Source organism: Sciurus vulgaris (genome assembly GCF_902686455.1).
Source record: "Sciurus vulgaris genome assembly, chromosome: 8".
In the NCBI taxonomy this organism is placed as follows: domain Eukaryota; kingdom Metazoa; phylum Chordata; class Mammalia; order Rodentia; family Sciuridae; genus Sciurus; species Sciurus vulgaris.
In genome coordinates this window covers 134,793,392-134,814,480 of record NC_136468.1, presented here as the reverse complement: position 1 = coordinate 134,814,480, position 21,089 = coordinate 134,793,392, and the positions used below count along the sequence as shown (strand labels likewise).

General features: G+C 34.6%; 1 protein-coding gene and 1 long non-coding RNA gene across 13 annotated transcripts in view; one reads left to right on the top strand and one right to left on the bottom strand.

The window, feature by feature from the left end:
* The window catches only part of MTMR3 (myotubularin related protein 3), a 120,206-nt gene that overhangs the window by 80,170 nt on the left and 18,947 nt on the right, over positions 1-21,089 (bottom strand). Inside the window, exon 1 of one of the 12 annotated variants that reach the window (XM_079151259.1) lies at positions 14,824-17,014. The exons of the other annotated variants lie outside the window; for them this stretch is intronic. The gene's annotated coding sequence lies outside the window, so the exon portion shown is untranslated. Of the gene's footprint in view, positions 1-14,823; positions 17,015-21,089 lie in introns of those variants that run through there. 12 annotated transcript variants of the gene reach the window in all.
* Positions 742-2,128, top strand: LOC306668253. Its single transcript, XR_013765788.1, has 2 exons — positions 742-1,630; positions 1,730-2,128. It is a non-coding gene; the product is annotated as an uncharacterized lncRNA (long non-coding RNA).

Below are 21,089 nucleotides of genomic sequence, written 5' to 3'. Positions count from 1 at the left end.
TTCTTCTGAAAAAAAAAAAAGGGGGGGATTAAAAAATTATTCTAGAAGACGGTAAACCTCATCAAAAATGCAAATTATTTCACAAAAGTCAGGATTTAAGGCTAGATCTCCCATTTTTCTTTATTTTATTCTCCATAATTTGTGGAATTTTATTACTTCTATTCTTCACATCTTTGGCCTTGTGCAGGAATATGATTTCCTCTTTTACTCTGCATTATCACTTCACTTCCTGCTATTTTAACGTCTCCCAGAGGAATTCTAGTGTTCAAAAATTAAAACATACACCAGCATTTTAAATAATATTGGCTTGTAATACATTCTTGCACAGCTTTAGAGTCAGCCTGCCTGCCTCAAAACCCAATTCAGACACTTATTAGTTCTACAATCTTGAGAAGTCACTTTTTTTTTCTCATGATTCCAATGGAAACAGTATCTCATGTTGTAAGGATTAGGTGAGCTAATATCCACATACATTAGCTATTGCCATTAATGTCCTGTTGTGAATCAGTGACTAAACTATACACTCTCTAGGTATATGTTTTGAGCTCTCAAAACAAATATAATCATCTCCCCTAACAGACTCATGGGATTATTGGAGAATCAACAATTAAATTTAAAAAGCCTTTTAAAAAGTGTTTATTGGGGCTGGGGAGACAGCTCAGTCAGTAGAGTGCTTGCCTTGCAAGCAGAAGGCCCTGGGTTCGATCCCCAGCACCCCAAAAAAAAAAAAAAAAAAAAAAGTGTTTATTGCAGAAGGAACAACTGCTAAGTTCACATGAGAACTACAGTTAAAACATACATAGAAATGCACAAAAAACTATGTAAATACCATAACATAATAAATGCTTAATAAAACTATTCTAAATGGGCAAAGATTACTTCGTTAAGCAAAACTAAACTTCAAATATCAGTATGTAACTTTAAAGCTAGTATTTATTAAATTATGTACTAATCACTAGGTTATGTATTTTACACATATTATCTCACTTAATCCTCAAGGTTGTTGAGGTAGGTGCCGCTTATCCCCATATCACAGTGGGGGCTTCAAGTTTCCAAGGGATCAAGTAACTTGACCAAGGTCATAAAGTTAGTATGCTTCCAGATTCTAAAATACCAGAAAACAGACACCTCCTCGGGATTTGACAAGATTTACCTGTATGCCCCAGTTTTCCCCTAAAACAATGATAGGATCTTTTCAAATTCTCCAAATATTATAATCTATAACAAAATACTAAAACTTAGACACTAAGGGTAACAGATCATTATTATCAGTTTTATATTAAAATGTAAATGTGACAAGGGAGAATACCAGAAGTTATACGTATAAGAGAAAAAATGGGCTCTTAAATATCGAGACAGGGTACCACCCTGACAAGTACTTTAATACTAATATTAAACATACTAAAAATTCTGACGGCATATCGATCTGAGGTACTGTGTGAAATATTTTGCCAACTCTGAGGTCTACCTAAGAACATTAAAGCTAAACTCTAAAAACTCAAAGAATTGCTTGTGGTTATATAAGAGAATGTCTTTATTCCTAGTAAATACACACACAAATACTCAAGAGACAAAGGGGCACAGTGTCTCCAACTCTCAAATGATTCATGGAGCAAAAATGGAGAGAGAAGTGCATATGTAAAATGTTACACAAAGGCTTTACTTTTAGAATACTACACTTTATGTATATTACATTCCACTGTTGTAAATAAATACAAGACATGCTTAGAAACGTAATCAACAAAACGTAATCAACTGGTGAAGAGCACTGGGAGTTCCTTGTATTATTTCTAGAACATATACTAAATTTCAAATTGGATCCTAACAAAAAGTTTTTTTAACCTGAAACAAATATAACAGAAAATCAATATTAGTTTAGATAGGTACATGAACATTCACTACATCACACTACTTCATTATTTTCCTTATGATAAAGAAAATTCAAATGATAAAAAAACCTTTATATTCTAGTTCCAGTAAAATATACTCTGACCATGAGGAATGCAACATATACGTTAGGATCTCTTACCTTATTCATCATATGAATCATAACTGCCATTCCTCCCTCTGATTGTAACTTTACTAACAGGTTAGGTATGCCCCTATTGACTACCAAAAAAAAAAAGAATATTCTGAAAAGGACTTCTATAAAATGAAAAACAAGAACCAAAGGTATTGTTGTGACAGAAGACAAAATTGTGATTATGTCTTGAGAATATGTATCAACTGAGAAAGAGTGGGAAGAAACCTAGAAAAAGAAACATTCTGTATCTTAATATGTATATAATTACATGGGCCTAAACATATGTAAAATGTTACACAAAGGCTTTACTTTTAGAATACTACACTTTATGTATATTACATTCCACTGTTGTAAATAAATACAAGACATGCTTAGAAAACAGAACTTCTCGGTTCAAATCCCAAAACCTACAGTTCAATAAACTGAAATAAATTATTCGAGTACTCAGACTTACAACCAATCCTTGCAATTCTGCCCAACCTACCTCTGAGTTTTTTCGGAATTTGTTTTGTTTTTAGAATAATCATTACAGATTTTTGAATAGAAGGCAAGATTGAGGTACTCGCAAAGAAGAGCAAAGGACTGGCTGTCAAGAGGTCTAACCAAGTAACATGAAATTTTGATAAATGTGTAAAATTAGGTGTCTTTAAAAGGTCTAGAAGTGTCCATCAACAGTTGAATCGATAGAGTAAATGTGGTGTGTATATATACAACATAATAGTGTGTTAACGTAAAAGAAAAAGAAAAGAAAGAAAGAGAAAAGAACAAATTACTCAACTAGGCACAGTGGTTTACACCTGTAATCCCAGTTATTCAGGAGCATCCCAAGTTTGAGGCCAGGCTTAGCAACTCAGCAAAGGCTCTAAGTAACTTTAGTGAGACCCTGTCTCAAAATAAAAAAGGGGTGGGGATGTAGCACAGTGGTGCCCCTCGGTTTAATCCCTGGTACAAATTTTAAAAAAAGAAAAGAAAAAGAAAGAAGAAAAAGAACAAATTCCTGTCATCTGAAACATGGATAAACCTAGAGGATCTTATGTTGAATGAAATAAGCTATAAGCACTGAGAGAAAACTGCCACACGATCTCACTCGTGAAATTTTAAAGTTATCATACAGGGAGCAAGTAGAATTGTGATTACCAAAAGCTTAGGTGATTAGGAAGGAGAGGCACATGGGAGAAGTTGGTCAAAGACTATAAAACTGGAGTCAGGAGTATTTTTTAAATGTCCTGAAGGGGCAAATACATAGAAACTGAAAGTAGGTAAGTAGTTGCTTGGAGCCAAGAAAGGGAAGAGTACCTGGAAGGAAACGGAGAATCACTAGTAACGGCTATAGAGTTTCATTTTGGGACAATAAAAGTTCTAAAGTCGTGGTGATTGCTTCACCATTCTGCGGACAAACTAAAAACCACTCAATTTTACATTTTGAATGAATGACATATGATTTGTGAATTGCATCTCAATAAAGATATTTTCAAAGATGGGGCTAGAAATCAGGTTGGGCACACCTCCGCTGCCTCAGTCGCTTTCTGGGAAAAAAATAAAATAAAAATAAAGATCCCTCTGTGCCCTTGAGGAAGACTATGGGAATAAAGCATTATGTTTTAAAAACAGTTTTGGTCAACAATACAATATCACTTTGAATGGTGTCCTGTGTTCAAAGTAATATCCATATGTACAGGAAAATATAAGCCAAAAAATGTATTTAATGGTTAAGATGAGCATGAAACTAACTTTTAAGAGCCAAGTATGGAAATGGATAGGAGCAGATCAGTTACTGCTCTCTTCCTTCCACTGGCCTGTATCTAATTTCAGAGATTCACTGTTAACTTTTCTATGTCAGTATTTCCACTGCAGAATTTAACACAAAAATTTTTATTTAATAGTGAAGTTACCAAGTCACCATTCAGAAATAACTCTTAGCTGAGAAAATTCAAGATTTAAACCAGTAATTATTTTGTTTATGTTCTTAATAACAAACAATATGATCACAAACTCAGAAATCCTCATAAAAGATCTGGAAATAAATGTTTCTATTAAATTCTGTAAGAGGTAAAAAAAAAAAAAAAAAAAAAAAAAAAAAACCTACAGTGACAGGGAGATCAGATCAGTAATTCACTGAGGCAGGAGGGAGAAATGATGGCAAATGGACACATGGAACCCTGTTAGTAGTGATGGGAATATTCTGTATTTTGACTGGGCAGTGATTTCGTAAGTTCACACATCTCTCAAAAACAGCTAGGTGAGGAGTTGGGGCTATAGCTCAGTAGAAGAGTGCTTGCCTAGCACACAAGGCACTGGGTTCGATCCTTAGCACTGCATAAAAAATAAATAAAGGCAGTTTGCCCATCTGTAACTACAAAATTAAAAAAAAAAAGGCTAGATGAATTTTGTAACATACAAATTTACCTTAATAAAGTTCACTTTAAATAAAAAGTTCACTTGAAAAAGTAAAAATATGCAGACACAAGCCAAACTTCAAAATATTATCAGGAAATTAAATACTAATAAACAGATTCAGTGAATTTGATTTAACTTAAATTAAAAGGCAATTTGTATGGAACCCAGTGTTTCTCCCAGAGTCATTTGGCTCTCCATATCCTTCACACACTACTCCTGCTACTCAACTATTTGCCCAACTATAGTAGAAGCATTTCAGTCAAAATATAAACCTTCCCTTTAAGCATTAGAATACCTTTAAAAATGGCATCTGGAGAAATAAATAACAAATGCACTCTCTTCTAACCTATCCATAAGATAATAATCTAAAAAGAAGTACATCCATTAAAAAATTGCCTGTGTTTCATGAGAGAGAAAAAAAACTTGAAAAAGACAAAAGAATACTAGGAATGAAATTGGCCATATATCATGTGAATATGTAACAACAAATCCCACCATTATAATTATAATGCACTAATGACAGGATTTCATCCTTTTTATGTATTCTATATGTATTTATACACCACATTTTCTCTATCTAGTCATCAGCTGATAGATACGTAAGCAGATTCCACTTCTTGGCTATTATGAATAATGCTGCGAGGAATCTAAGATTGCAGATATCCTTTCTATTTGCTTTCATTCCTTTTGGATATGTAACCCACAGCAGGATTGCTGGATCATGTAGTAGCTCTATTCATTTTTTGAGGAATCCCTATACTGTTTTCCATAATGGCTGTGATGTTAAGTGAAAAAGGTCAGGCACAAAAAGACAAATACGTCATCGTCTCATTATATAGGGAATCTGGAAAAAGATCCCCTAAAGTTCTGAGTAGAAAAGAACAGCAGTTACTAGAGGCTGGGAGAGGAAAAGAGGGATGAGGAAAAGTTGGTCAACAAGCACCGCAATACAGTAAGACAACAGAAATAGGTCATATTGCTCAGTAGCGTGACTACAGAAAACTATTATACTGTGCATTTCAAAAATGCTAAAAGAAAGGATTTTGACCATTTTTACCACAAAGAAATGACAAATGTTTAATCAGATAGATAAATTTACCCTAACTGAACATAACACAGTGTGTATATATATTAAAACATCACAATGGCAACCCATAAATATAAGCGATATTACCTTGTCAATTAAAAAAAGTTTCTAATTTTAAAAAAACCACTAACTGTAGTTGGGCATGGTGGCACACACTTGTCTCAGCTACTCATGAGGCCAAGGCATGAGGGTAGCAAAAGTTCAAGATCAAGGGCAGCCTAAGCAACATAGCAAAACCCTCAACTAACACTGGGATGAAGTATGTTTAAGAATGTAGCTCAATGGTACAGCAAGCACTTGCCTGGCATACACAGGGCCCTAGGTTCAATTCCCACCACCACCCAAAAAAGAAAAAAACGGGAAAAAAATGTTTTAAATATTCTTAGCCAAGCATGGTAGTGCACATCTGTAATACCAAATACTCAGGAGACTAAGGTAGAAAGATACTGAGTTCAAGGACAGCCTGGGAAACAAGTAGAGACCACCATCTTTTAAAAAATAAAATAAAATGATAAATATTTATTAAGCACTAAAAAAAAAGTTAAATAACTCACACTTTCCAATTTCAAAACTTATTACAAAGACATAGCAAATCAAAACAATGATATTCATGTAAGAACAGACATAGATCAATGGAATAGAATTCAAAGTCTAGAAATAAACTCTTACATATAAGGTCAATTGATTTTTTACAAGAATGCCAAGACAGTTCAATTAAGAATTATCATTTTTTTCCCAACAAATAATGGTATGACTTGTAAATATCCACAAAGGAATGAAAATGGAACTCTACCTCAGAGTATATACAAAAATAAACAAAAATGAAAAAACATTACATAAGAGCAATATATGAACAAAAACATTTCCACTATTATAATAAAACAGGAGTAAATCTTTATGACCTTGAATTCAGCAATTATTTCTAAGACAAGAAACCAGAAAGACAAGACTGAAGAAAAAATAGATACATAGGATTTCATTAAAATTAAGTGTTTTTGTGCTCCAAAGGTCATAATCAAGACAGGAAAAAGTCCACCCAAGGATAAAGTTTTTGGTTTTTGGTTTTTTTTAGTACTGGGGATTGAACCCAGGAGCACTTAACCAAGTGAGCTACATCCCCAGCACCACCATCATCACCACCAAACCCCCACTTTTTTTTGTTTATTTTTGAAGACAGGGCCTGGCTAAGTTGCTGAGGTTGGCTTTGAAATTGTGATCCTTCTGCCTCAGCTTCCAGCAAGCATTTTTGGGCTATAAAAAAATAACTCCTATAACTCAACAATGTTTCGAAGTTCTCAATATGAGCTACTGATCTGAATAGACATATTTCTGAAGAAGATACAAAATGGCCATAAGCACTGGAAAACTGCTCAACATGATTAGTCATTAAGGAATTATAACTCAAACCAAAATGGGGTACTATTTTAAAACCACTAGGATGGCTAGATTAAAAAAGATGAATAGGGCTATGGGTACAGTTCACTGATAGAGCATTTATTTACCTAGGAATCAATCCCAATTACTACCAAAAAATGTTAATTAAAAAAAAATATAGTCAAGGATGCAGAGAAATCGGAACCCTAATATATACACTGTTGGTAGGAATCTGAAATGCTATAGCTCCATTATGGAAAAGCATCTGATAGCTATTTTAAAAAATTAAACATACAATTATCATATGACTCAGCAATTTCAACCCCAGGTATAACCAAAACAACCAACATGTGTTCACACACGTAAACATGTTCATAGCAACAATATTCGTAATAGTGAAAAAGTAGAAATAGCCAATGAATGAACAATGTGGTATATTCATAAAATGGAATATTAAACAAACCTTAAAAGCAATGAAGTACTAACAAAACACTTTGACATGAATGAACCTTACAACACTGCTAAATGAAAAGTCAGACAGAAAAGGTCACATACTGTATAACTCCATTTACATAAACTATCCAAAACAGATAAATTCATAAAAACAAAATCCATAGAAACAAATACTCAATTAGTAGCTACCAGGGATAGAAAGATGGTAACTGGAATAACAAGCATGGGGCATTTGGGGAGGGGGGGGGGATTTCTAAAATTAGTGGTGATAACTGCATAACTCTGAATATAATAAAAGGTTATTTTCTTAAGAACAAAAAAGTAGTATTTTTACATTATTACTCTTTGTTCCTTTTCTTAAAAACAGAACTTACCCTTTGAAGTATATTTGCAATTATCAAGGCTTACAACACCTGCAACCTCTGTATCTAGATAGAACAGAGGAGACACAAAGTTTAACATCAGCTTCCAAAAACAACCAACAAACTAAAGAGGGGGTTGGGGATACAGCTGTAGTATAACATGCACAAAACTCTGGGCTTGATTCCTAGCGGGATGGGACGAAAAAAGGAAAAGGGAAAAAATGTTCAGGCTATTATCTAAGACAACCAAATCAATGATAAACATCAGTATGGATAACCAAGTCATAAAATCTAGCAATTCTATTCATGATCCAAACTATAAAAGGGGGAGCTGTGGATGCAGCAACACACACACGTACACACACACACACACACATATATACACACAGAGGAAATTAAGAAAACAATTCCATGTACAATAGCATCAAAAAGAATAAACAGGTATAAACTTAAGAAGCTAGACTAATACATTTATAACTATGAAATGCTGCCCAAAACTGAATATACAAATAAATGGAAAGATAATCATGTGAAAATGTCAATACTACCCAAAGTGATCTACAGATTCAATACAATCCCTACCAAAATTTCGATCGTGGGCTGGGGTTGTGGGTCAGTGGTAGAGTGCTTGCCTAGCATGTGTGAGGCCCTGGATTCTATTGTCAGTACCACATATAAATAAATAAATCTAAAGGTTCATCCAAAACTAAAACAATATTTTTAAAATTTTCAATCTTTTTTTTGCAGAAATAGACAATCTAATCTTAAAATTTACATAGAATTTCAAAGGACCCTCTATCTCCAAAACAACCTTGAAGATCAAGAACAATGTTACAGAACTCTTGATTTCAAAATATACTACAAAACCACACTCATTCAAGCAGTATTGAGGTAGAACAGCTGCCAAGCATGAGCAAGGACTCTAGGTTCCCTCCCCAGAGCCACAAAAAATTAAAACCAAACCAAACCAAAAAAAAAAAAAAAAGCCAATGTGAAAGCTAGTGTAGATACATAAACTAATGGAATGAAATATAGAGTCCAGAAATATACAGTAGTCCCCCCTGCCCAGTTTCACTTTCTGAAGTTTCATTTACCCAAGGTCAACCACAGTATGAAAATTTTAAAAATTAGCATTAAAATTCCAGAAACAATTCACAAGTTTTAAATTGCATGCTATTCTGAGTATCATAATGAAATATTCTGTCCCAGGACATGAATCATGCCTTTGTCCAGCATATACACTATCTGTCCATTAGTTACTTAACAGCCATGTCAACTATCAAATCAACTACTGCAGTATCACAGTGCTTGTGTTCAAGTAACTCTTATTCATAGCCTAATACAAAATTGTCATTCATCATTCCCCTCATTTCATCTCATCATAGGTATTGCCTCATCTCACATCATGACAGGAAGGATCAGTACAGTACAAGAAGATATTTTGAGAGAGGAAACCAAATTTACATAACTTTTATTACAGTATTGTTCTTGTTTCATTTTATTATTATTATTCTTTTTTATTATCGCTAATATCTTACTTTGGCTATTTTATAAATTATCATAGAAATTTTGCCAAAAGATAGGTAAAAACAGTATATGTATAGGGTTTAGTACTATCCACAGTTCCAGGCACCTACAGACTTTGGAACATTCATGGACAAAAATAACCACTATATGATCGAATTATTTTTAACAAAGATACCAAGACAATTTAGTAAGGAAAGGACAATCTTTTCAATAGTCTGGGAAAATTGTATGTGCCTAAACAAAAGAATAAAGTTGGACCCTTCTTTTACACTGAATACAAAAATTAAATCAAAATGATAAAGACATAAGCATAAGAGCTAAAATTATAACTCTTATAAAGAAACGGGGAAAAACTTCATGACATTGCATTTAGCAATGATTTCTTGAGTAATGCAATCAGACAAAATACTGTAATAAACATAAAATACTGTAACAAGTTACGTCAATGTGGTTTCCTCTCTCAAAATATCTCCTTATACTGTATTTATCCTTCCTGTCATGATATGAGCGGATATAATTCCTATGTGACAAGACAGAGGTAAATGATAGGCTTTGTGATGTAATGTTAACCTATGGATAAGGGTTACTTGAACATAAGCACCATGATACTGCAACAGTTGATTTGTTGGATGACATGGCTATTAAGTGACTAAAAGACAAAAATAAACTATACTACATCAAAATGAAAATCTTTTGTGTCTCAAAGAGCACTATCACAGAATACAAAGGCAACATTGTATGTACAAAACAAGTATCTAATAAAGGATTAATATCCAGAATATATTTTAAAATTTCTACAACTCAACAACAACAAATACAACTCAAAAATGGGCAAAGTACTTTGTTATGGATTTGTGTCCCCTCAAATCTCAGATGTTGAAGTCCTAATCCCTAACGTGACAAGATATTTGGAGGTAAGATCTTTACAGTTGCAATGAAGATTAAATAAGATCCTTTAGTTAAGTCAAGATTCAAAAGATTACTGAGTTTGTCAGAGACACAGAGAGCTCACTCTCCAAGAGGAGAGCCCTCACCCAACACTGAACATTGTCAGAACACTGATCTTGGGTTTTTCAGCCTCCAGAACTAAGAGAAAACGAAGTTGTTGTTTAAGCCACCCAGCCTATTTTGTTATGGTAGCCTGGAAACTAGCAGACTTGAAAAGACATCATTCCAAAGATATACAAAAGGTCAATATGTATCAAAAAAGATGTTCAACATCACTAGTCATTAGAGTCATGTAAATCAAAACCACAATGGGATACTACTTCACATCCTTAAGATTGCTACTTTTAAAAAATTTCCTTTTAGGGCTGGGCCAGTGGCTCAGTGGTAGAGTACTGGCCTTGCATGTGTGAGTCATTGGGTTCAATCCTTAGTACCACATAAACAAAGGTACTGTGTCCATCTACAACTAAAAGAATACATTAAAAAAAAAATTTTTTTAAGTTTCTTAAGTATTGGGCAGGATATGGAGAAAACAGAACCCTAGTACCCTGCTGGTACAAATGCAAAATACAGCCACTATGGAAATGACATGGAGAGTTCTCAAAAAATTAAGCACAGAATAACCATGATTCAGCAATTCCATTTCTGGGTATATACCCAAAATAAACAAAAAATAAACAAAAGTGGGAACTTGAATAGATGTTTGTACATTTATGTTCATAACATCATTATTCCCCACAGCTAAATATTTTCAACTATCCATCAGTGGATGAATAAACATAATGTGGTACATATATTTAATGGGTACTATTCAATCTTTAAAAGGAAGGTAATTCTGATCCATGTCACAATAGATAAACCTTGAAGACTTTAAGTTAAGGGAAATAAACCAGTCACAAAAAGACAGATACTCTGTTTCCACTTATATAGAGGCACTTACAGTAGTGTTTATAGAAAATGTGAATGGTGGTTGCCAGGGGTTGGTGGGAGGGGAGAATGGTCAATTAGAGTTTAATGAATAGTTTTAGCAGAAAAGGATGAAAAAGTTCTGAAAATGGACGGTGGCAAGAGTTGCAAAACAATACAAATGTACTTACTAGCCACAGAATTATACACTTGAAAAAACATAATAAAGTGAATTAAGAATTTCAGAAAATGAGCGTGAGCAATCCATTAATAGTAATAAAATGCTAAGCTGTCTCAGAAACTCCCCAAAAGACAAACAGAATATTCACTAAGATTTTGTAATATTAAAAAAAAAAAAGAGAGAGAGAGATTTTAAATTATTACAGGCCACCCATGCACCTAAAAAAAAAAAAAAAAAAAAAGAAAGAAAAAGAAAGAAAAAAAGTTTTTGTTGTACCTGACATACTAAATTTCTAAGCCTGGTGTGTGTGAGTGTGCATGTGTGCTGGGGATAAAATCTAAAGCCTATGTATCCTAAGCATGCCCCTCCACCACTAGGCTACAACCCCAACCCTCTAAGCTTTTCTTAAAAAAAAAAAAAAAAAAAAAACTGATGGGCTGGGGATGTAGCTCAGTGGAAGAATGCTTGCTCAGCATACACCAAGACACAGATTCAATCTTTAGCACTGGGGGGTCGGGGGGGGGGGGTCAGAAGCAGCAAAACCTTAAGAAATTAAGCAGTCATTCAGATATTCAGATATATTCAAAGAAGAAAGAAGAGTGTTAAAAGAAAAGAAAATCAAAACCCTTAAAAGTTTATCTTTGTAGTTGGTTAGTATCAGTCTTTGGGCTAAATGCAACATAAAGATTTAAAAAAAAAAAAAAGGCTGGGGCTGGGGATATAGCTCAGTTGGTAGAGTGTTTACCTCCCAAGCATGAGGCCCTGGGTTCAATCCCCACTACCGCAAAAAAAAAAAAAAAAAAAAAAGGCTGAGTCAGTAGAGCCCACTTGTAATACCAACAATTCAGGAGGCTGAGACAGGAGGATCACAAGTCCAAAGCCAGCCCAGACATCTCATGAGACTCCATCTCAAAAAAAAAAAAAGGGGGGTTGGGAAGTAGCTCCATAGTACAGCACCCCTGATATCAACCCTCAGTACTGCAAAAGAGAAAACAACTTTTTAAAAAGCTTTATGGGGTGCAGTGGCCTATAATCCCAGCGGATAGGGAGGCTGAAGGACGTCAAGTTCAAAGTCAGCCTCTGCAACTTAACAAGGCCCTAAGCAAATAGCAAGACCCAGTCTCAAAATTAAACATTAAAGGCTGGGGATGTGGCTCAGTGACGGTACAAAAAAAAAAAAAGCTTTACCCATAATAGGTCTACACTATTCGTCCCATGCTTTCCTTTGGCTAAAATTCTCTTCTTACCATTTAAAAAGTTTAAATATTTTTTTAGAGGTTTAAATATCAACCATATCGTTGTTATGTAGATACCCCAACAAATATAATAAAACATTCAGTCTCAATATCTTTGAGGTATCTTTCAGGTCCCAAAACTTAATACACAAATTTAACAAGATATTGTTTATTAAAATTCCACATCCAGCCAGGCATGCCTGTAATCCAAGCAGCTCAAAAGACTGAGGCAGGAGGATCACTTTCAAAGCCAGCCTCACCAACTTAGTGAGGCCCTAAGCAACTCAGCAAGACCCAATCTCTAAAATAAAGAAAAAGGGCTGGGGATGTGGCTCAGTGGTTAAGTGCCCCTGGGTTCACTCCCCGGTACCAAAAAAAAAAAAAAACAAAAAACAAAACAAACACACATCCATGTAGACTTCAACTTAAGCACCTTATATTCCTAGAGTCTTAATTCTCAGTCATGAATTTCCTGTTGGGCTTATTTTTTTTATTTATTTTTTTTTTTTTTTACATAGTGAGCAAAATGTTCTCTCTAGCCTATAACACATGGTTTAATTAGCAGCAATGAGTCACTCACTTTAATTAGCACAATATGCAATGACCTAATAATTGTTTTAGCTAATAAGAAAAAACTAATGAGTTCATAAGTATCTGATTAATTTTTTATTTTTTGGGGGGGGGTGGCATGTGCTGGGAATTAAACTCAAGGGCACTTTACCACTGACTTACATCCCCAAGTCCTTTTTTTTTTTTTTTTTTTTTTTTAATATTTTTAATTGTAGATAGACACAATATTTTATTTATTTTTATGTGGTGCTGAGGATTGAACCAAGTACCATACACATACAAGGCAAATGCTCCACCACTGAGCTACAATCCCAGGTCTCTTTTCATTTTCTTAAATTATTTTTTGTAGTTGTAAGTGGACAGAATGCCTTTATTTTATTAATTATGTGGTACTAAGAATTGAACCCAGAGGCTCATATGTGCTAGGCAAGCACTGACACTGAGCCACAACCCCAGCCCTGACCCTTTTTATTTTTTGAGACAGGGTCTTAATAAGCTGCAAAGGCTAGCCTTGACCTTATGATCCTCCTACTTTAACCTTCTGAGTCACTGGGATTATATGCAAGGGACACCACACCCAGATGATTAAATTTTTTAAATTTCCTTACTCTTAAAAATAATAAAAGTGTGGGGCATGGTGGCACATGCCCATAATCCCAGCAACTTGGGAGGCTGAGGCAGGAGGATCACAAGTTCAAGGCTAGCCTCTCAGCAATTTAGCAAAGCCCTGTCTCAAAAATAAAAAATAAAAAGGGTTGGGGATGTAATTCAGTCCTGGGTTCAGTCCCTGTTACCTAATAATAATGATGATGATGATGATGACGATGATGATGATGATGAAAGAGTAAAACATACGTATATGGTCATCAGCTAACATCCTAGTACAGTTAGATAATTGAAATACAATGTAAACATAATTTTACTGGATTCAGTTTAATCTAGAAAAATATTTTCTAAAGATTGAAACAAAGACTGGAAACATGCCAAAACATGAATATAAATTAACAGTCCAGAAGTATTTACTAAATTTCATGGGCCAAATGTCTTAGTGGGCAAATATTATTTTAAGAAGAAAATTGTATTACTCTCTTGACAAAACATCCCTTTCTCCCTTCTTGGCTACCTCTTGCCTTCAATGTATATAAAATTGGAGAGTTTAAACCACTTCATTAGATACATCAGTAAGAACCAGGGCAAGAAAAAACATTTACTTTTAAGTATGTGCAGTATGGTACTAAGAATAAAATGTTCCATGCCAAGTGGTGGGGTCTACAAACCTCTCCCCCTCGGGGGGGGGAGGGGGGGGTAACATAAAATGAGATAATTTACTTAATGACTCAACGACTATTAGCAAAACTATGCAGTCACATGGTTTTTGTCCCCAAAGCATTAAGAGCAATAATTTTAGATTTTTACCTTACATTGAAATGTCCCTGGAAGAAAAGAAATTAAGACATTATAACTGACTATATAAACAGACAAACCTCTCCTTATATCCTTAAAAGCAAATAGTAATTTTGTACTTCTTAGAATCCATAAACATAGCATTTTTTAATTAAAATTCCCTTCACTCTTAACATTTAACATGATATATTCCCTTTAAATTAAAAGTTGACTAAGATTTTGGTAAAACCCCCATGCCAAAAGTAGGTAGAAAACTACCAACTATCCAGAAAAATCTACCTACATGACACAAGAGAGCACCTTTACTGGAGTATTATTTCCCAACTCCTATTCCTTTTCCTTCATAGACTACTGACCTTATGTAGTGAGAAACTACACCTTTGTTCAACAATGTATCCAGAGTCTACTGCATAACAGTTCCTAGAAAATAAGCAGTACTGATAAATACTTATTGTACTAACAAGCTTAAGTTCTGCAAAGGAAAAAGGTAATAGCAAAGACAAGATGTTGCAATGCAAGAGAAATACTTCAAAGAATTCCCACCTGCAAATAAAATAAAATGTTAAAGTTCAAAATTAATCTGAACTCATGGAAGCTATAGAAATCAGATGATCGATTTAAAGATGCCTGCTTAACACCATGGACTTATTTTCCAGTACAAGAAGAAAAAATGTTATCCAAGCATGCATTGGGAGACTGGTGTAATAAAGAACTATCCATCTCTAAAGTACCAATAAGGCAAGCACAGATTATGTTCTCTAACTTCAGGTTTTTCTCATGCCAGAAAACATCAGCAATTACTAATCATTTCTAAATTAAACACTTTAATTCTTTGTCTTAACAACATAAGACATTTGATAATTTCAGAGGGAAAACCATTTTACAGTTTCAAAATATATAAGCAACTTCCCTTTACCAAATGATCCTTTGATAGCTATTCAAAACCCATTTAATAGTGAACACTATTTACTCATAAGATCTTCCAGCTACCCAAAGATATTACTTACCCATACATATTGTGAAAATGTATATCTGCCTGTAAATTACTTTACCAAGACATTTTTAAAAAGTATTAAGAAAAAGCACAATATTTTTATAACAATATTGTTTGCCTAGAAGTAACAATGATTTTAAAATGAGGGGAAGTTATTTGTCCTCATTTGTCAATATTTAAATGCCAAATCTGGCACAAAGATTTGTTACAGTGAAATACAATGTCTGGTAAATAAGCACGGTTTGATTTATTAGGCAGATGAAAACCACACATTATGATTATGAAGTCTCATAGGCATGTACTGCAACTTGTGATGCACATCCCAGTGTAATTTTTAAAATCTTACCTGAAGGGTCTTTTCTTGGAAAAGTGAAGACTGGCTTAATTCTGCTAACAAAATTGAAGCCTACAGACCTAAACAATGACCCAATTAGGAGGAGATACCTTGGCAACACTTTAAGTACTTAATGTAATTTAATGTCTCCTTAAGGTAAAAAATTAGCCGTTTTCAATCACTTTTTCTCCTCCAATGTTACAGCAGATTTTTAAGAGCCTAGTGCTCTTGAATTATTTCCATATTCTAATGAATACCAGGTGGTTAGAGCCAATACAAAATCTTTTACTAAATGTACTGGGCAAGAACACAATATTCCAAAATTGAGTAGTGAGATTATAACTTAAAGCTGCTGTTAGTAGGCTGCCTATAAAATGCTTAATAAGAAATAAGAAATGCTTATTTCTAATAAGAAATGCTTATGAAATAGATTGTAATGACTCTTATCACATGGAATACTGTATTTACAGAAGATTATAGTAGTCTGACCATGATGGAGTAACTTGAGACTAGACACCCACCACCACAAACAACTAAAAAATTGGCAAAATACATGAAATTCTTAAATGTTGGACACAAGAAAAGAACTGTAATTCCCGAGAGAAAACAAATTACCTGAGCCCTATGACTGTTCAAGCTTTGCGCTTCGAGGCACTTACCAGACACCAGCCAGAAAGGGGAAATCTGGGAATCCAAGCAGAGCAGAAAGCCAGTCAGAAACGCTAATGAGTTCTGGAAGGCTGTGACAGCTGTAATTTGTAGGATACCCTTTTATCTTTACTAGTTAAACTAGCTGCACATGCAACGGGTGAGATTCCATGGACAAAGAAACAATCACTAGGTAACAAGCAACAACTTGGGAATTATAAACTTAAGTACCAGAGTAGACCCAGACGTTTTTGTTCTAACCAACAAAGTTTTATTTAACTCAGGGCATTCAACAAAGACCTTATAAACTGGGCTAAAGTAGCCCTACGGCAAAGAATCCTCTCCAGGCCCACTCTAACAAAGTTTAAAAACAAGCCTTGAAGAATTTGGATAAATACATCTTTTCCTCTTTAAGAGGCAACAGTCTGTTTAAAACAGATGATGACAATAACAGTGAATTATGGTTGTTAATGGTTTAGACATTAGGTGTCCCCCCCAAAAGCTCATGTGTGAGACATCACAAGAAGGTTTATAGGTGAAATGACTGGGTAAAGAGAGCCTTAACCTAGTCAGTGCATTAATCCCGATAGGGATTGACAGGTGGTAACTGAAGATACGTAGGGCGTGGCGAGAGGTGCGTTGCTGAGGGCATGCCGTTGGGATTTATATATTTTGTCTATAGTGAGGGGATCTCTGTCTGCTTCCTGATGCCATGTACCCAGCTGCTTTCCTCTGCCATACACTTCTGCCATGATGTTCTGCCTCATCTCAGAACCCAAGGAAAGGAGTTGGCCATCTGTGGACTGAGACCTCTACAACCGTAAGCCACAAAATAAACTTTTCTTCCTTAAAATTGATCCTATCAGGTCTTCTGGTCACAGGACCGAAAGGCTGACTAAAATATATGAGTTTTGTAATACATCTAGAAATAAAATGCAGAATAACAGCAAAACGGACAGGAGGTGGAAAAACAGATACACAGGCTTCTTATTTAATACATCAAGCAGTACAGTTGGACTTTAAAAGTATATTATGTCTACTGTAAACTCTATAGTAGTCATGGAAAAAATAAAACAGGGCTGGGGATGTAGTTCAACGCTAAACATGTACTCTACCACTGAGTCAGAAACCCAGCACCACACAAAAAAATAAAAAAGACAATTAAATATAGTTAATACACTAGAGGTGATAAAATGAAATATTCCAAAATACATCAATGAGAGAAAAACAAAGAATATATGAGACAAATAGAAAGCAAACAGCAAGACAGATACAGTGGCACTAGGGAGACTGAGGCAAGAGGATCACAAGTTCGAGACCAGCCTGAATAACTCAATGAGATCCTGTTCCAAAAGGGCTGGCGAGGACCGGGGATGTGGCTCTCAGTTCAGTGGTTAAGCACCCTGGGTTCAATAACCAGTACCAAAAAAAACCAAAAACCTCAATCCTTACCTCACTCATTATACAAACCTTAATTCAAAGCGTTTCACAGACCTAAACATAAAACCTAAAGCTACTGGGGGGAGGAGGGGAAACACATCAGAAGAAAATATTAAAGACCTTTAAAAAAATCCTTAAATAAAATACAAAGAGCATTATCTATAAAAGTGGGGGGTGGAGAGTAATTTGGACTACACAGAAATTAAATTGTTTTGCTCTCTGAAGACACTATTATGAAAAAAGAAAACCACAAGCTATGAGAACATATTTGCAAAACATGTGATTTCCAAGACTGGTAATAAAGAACTTACATCAAGCCAGGTGTTGTGATGCACACCTGTAATCCCAGCAGTTCAGGAGGCTGAGGCAGGAGGATCACGAGTTCAAAGTCAGCCTCAGCAACTTAATGAGACCCTAAGCAACTTTAGAGACCCTGTCGCTAAATAAAATATAAAAAAGGGATAGGGACATGGCTTAGTCATAAGATTTAGATAGTGGTAAAGTACCCCTGGGTTCAATCCCTGGTACAAAAACAAAAAACAAAAAAAACCCTTAAATCAAGAATACATTTTAAAAATTCCTTCAATTTAACAATAAACAAAAAACCTATTTGTTTTAAATGGGCAAAAAATCTGAACAGACATTTAACCAAAATATATGAATAAGCACATGAAAAGATGATCTTCATTAGTTTTTGGAAATTACAAATTAAACCATGATGTTACATCACTATAGATCCACCAGTAACTAAAGTTAATAAAGGCTAACAATACCAAGTGTTGAAAGGATACAGAGTACATTAAACTCCTCAGAAATTACTAGTGAGAATGCAAAATAGGTAGTTTATTTTAAAGTTACAAACATACACATGATACAACCCTGCATTTCTATCCTAGATATTCAACTAAGAAAATGAAAACACATATCCCTACAAAGAGCTGGATGCAAATGTTCATAAAAACTTTATCCAGAACAACCAAAACTAGAAACTGCCCAAATATCCATCAACTACCAAACAGATAAAGAAATGTGAAATAGTCACATAATGAACTTCTACTTAGCAATTTAATAAAACAAAGCATTACTGCTTTCAATAACTTGGATGAATCTCAAAGTACTAGTACCACATTAAGTGAAAGAGGACACACACAAAACAGTACTTCCTGTATAATTTCAGTATATGACATCCAAGAAAAAAGGTAAAATTCGTACAAATCATACCTTTCTAAAGTTGAAATTTTATTTAAGATTTGGCAGTAAACAAGTCAAAACTATACATGCATACTCAGGTAAGACAAGTATTTTCCCTGTATCTTACAGGACCTATAAGAAGTTAGAATTACCAAAAATTATACCTTTAGTAACCAGTGGAGTTATATTTGGGATACAGACTACTTTACTATAAATCTAAACTCGGCATATGTGCTTTAGGAATGGCCACAAAGGTGTGTATAACTAAGACCCCATCAATGGAGCTCCAGGAACCATATTTAATCCTAACAACACATAAAGGTTTCCATTTACATAGGGACAAACGGTTAAACTATATAGTGTGGCATGAACATCTCAAATACCCGGCTTACCACATTCTGTTGTCAAGGATCAAGATTATTTTGGGACTGGAATATTTAAAATTAAAAATTCACATTTGCCACAACTCCTCCTCATTAACCACATTCATCAGACTTTCAAAATAGTCCTGAAAGTTTTGAGCAGTGCAATCCCCCATCTGTGATTTTGCTTTCCATGATTTCATTACTCAGTCAACCACAGTCTGACATTATTTTGGTGCAATGAGAAATTAAGATATTTTAAAAGGGAAAACATTCACAGTTTTTACTACAGAATGTTACTGTTCTTTTTTATCATTAAACTTGGTTGTTAACCTCTTATTGTGCCTAACTTATAAGCTTTATGATAGATAAATAGACAGGAAAAGCATAGTTTATGTACAGGAGGATTTGGTACTAAATGTGGTTTCAGGTATCCCCTGCGGATAAGGGGGAATTACTGTACTTATCTTTCAATTCATTAGTGTCAAGTAAAAGAGAACCAGATTTTGCAAGCCAACATAATGCCAAAAGCTTATTAAAAAGCAATATAAGAACTACAAACATGACATCAACTACAGCAACATGAACCTCAACCTAAAGAAAACTAATACTTTTCTTCACCTGTGTCACCAATTCCTTTTGCAAGAGTATAGCATTTAATCCAGAAGGGGATAATCTATGGAACCTAAGGCAATTACTAATGGTTTATTAATATCTAGCTAACATAGCTCTCCTCTTGTCCTACTTTTCACCCAGGTTTTCTTACCCACATTCTGCTCCTTCTATATAGTTACCACAGCTACTCTGTTTAAAAACAAGCCATACACAGTAGTGCAGGCCTGTAATCCCAGCAACTCGGGAGCCTAAGGCAGGAGAATCACAAATTCAAGGCCAGTCTTGGCAACTTAGTGAGATCCTGTCTCAAATAATAAGGACTAGGGATGTAGTTCAGAGGTAAAGCACCCCTGGGTTCAATCCCCAGTACGAATAAAGTAAATAAATATATACATACATATGTATATGTGTGTGTGTGTACACACACACATACACACATATATATATATGCCTAATCAATGAAATTATGAATAGTCTGACTTTATCTCTACCCTTCTCTTTAAAGGAAACTTCTACACTGTATAAGTATACAGAGAAAGGAATACTGGTACATTCTATACTCATAATTTTTCTTCTAAGCAAGGATCATTAATAAATGATACTTTATTATTTCAATTCCACTGATTCTAAAAATTAATTCATATATAAGCTGAGTTTACCTATGTATAATAATTGTTTACCCTGAGATTAAAATCCAAATTATTTTTAAATACTTAGAAAGTCCAATGTAGGAATGGTATATTCAGATTAATAGTGGATGTATTAGTCAAAAGTTTCAAATTTAAGTAAAAGAAATCCAAGTCAAGCTAACAAACAAAATCAGAACTTATTGTCTCACAGGATTTGGAGGTGGTGCATAGAAACAAAGAACTGAAGGCCTCAGTCTCAAGGGCTCAGTGCCATCTCCTCATCTTCTTACCTCATCCAATGCTCCTCTTTCCCCTTTTGGCCTCTTTCTCTCCCATTGCAGACACACCTCCTGCCTCAGTCAGAGCATTGTGAAGGTGTGAGCAGTCTGAGCTTCAGGAGTCTAGAAAG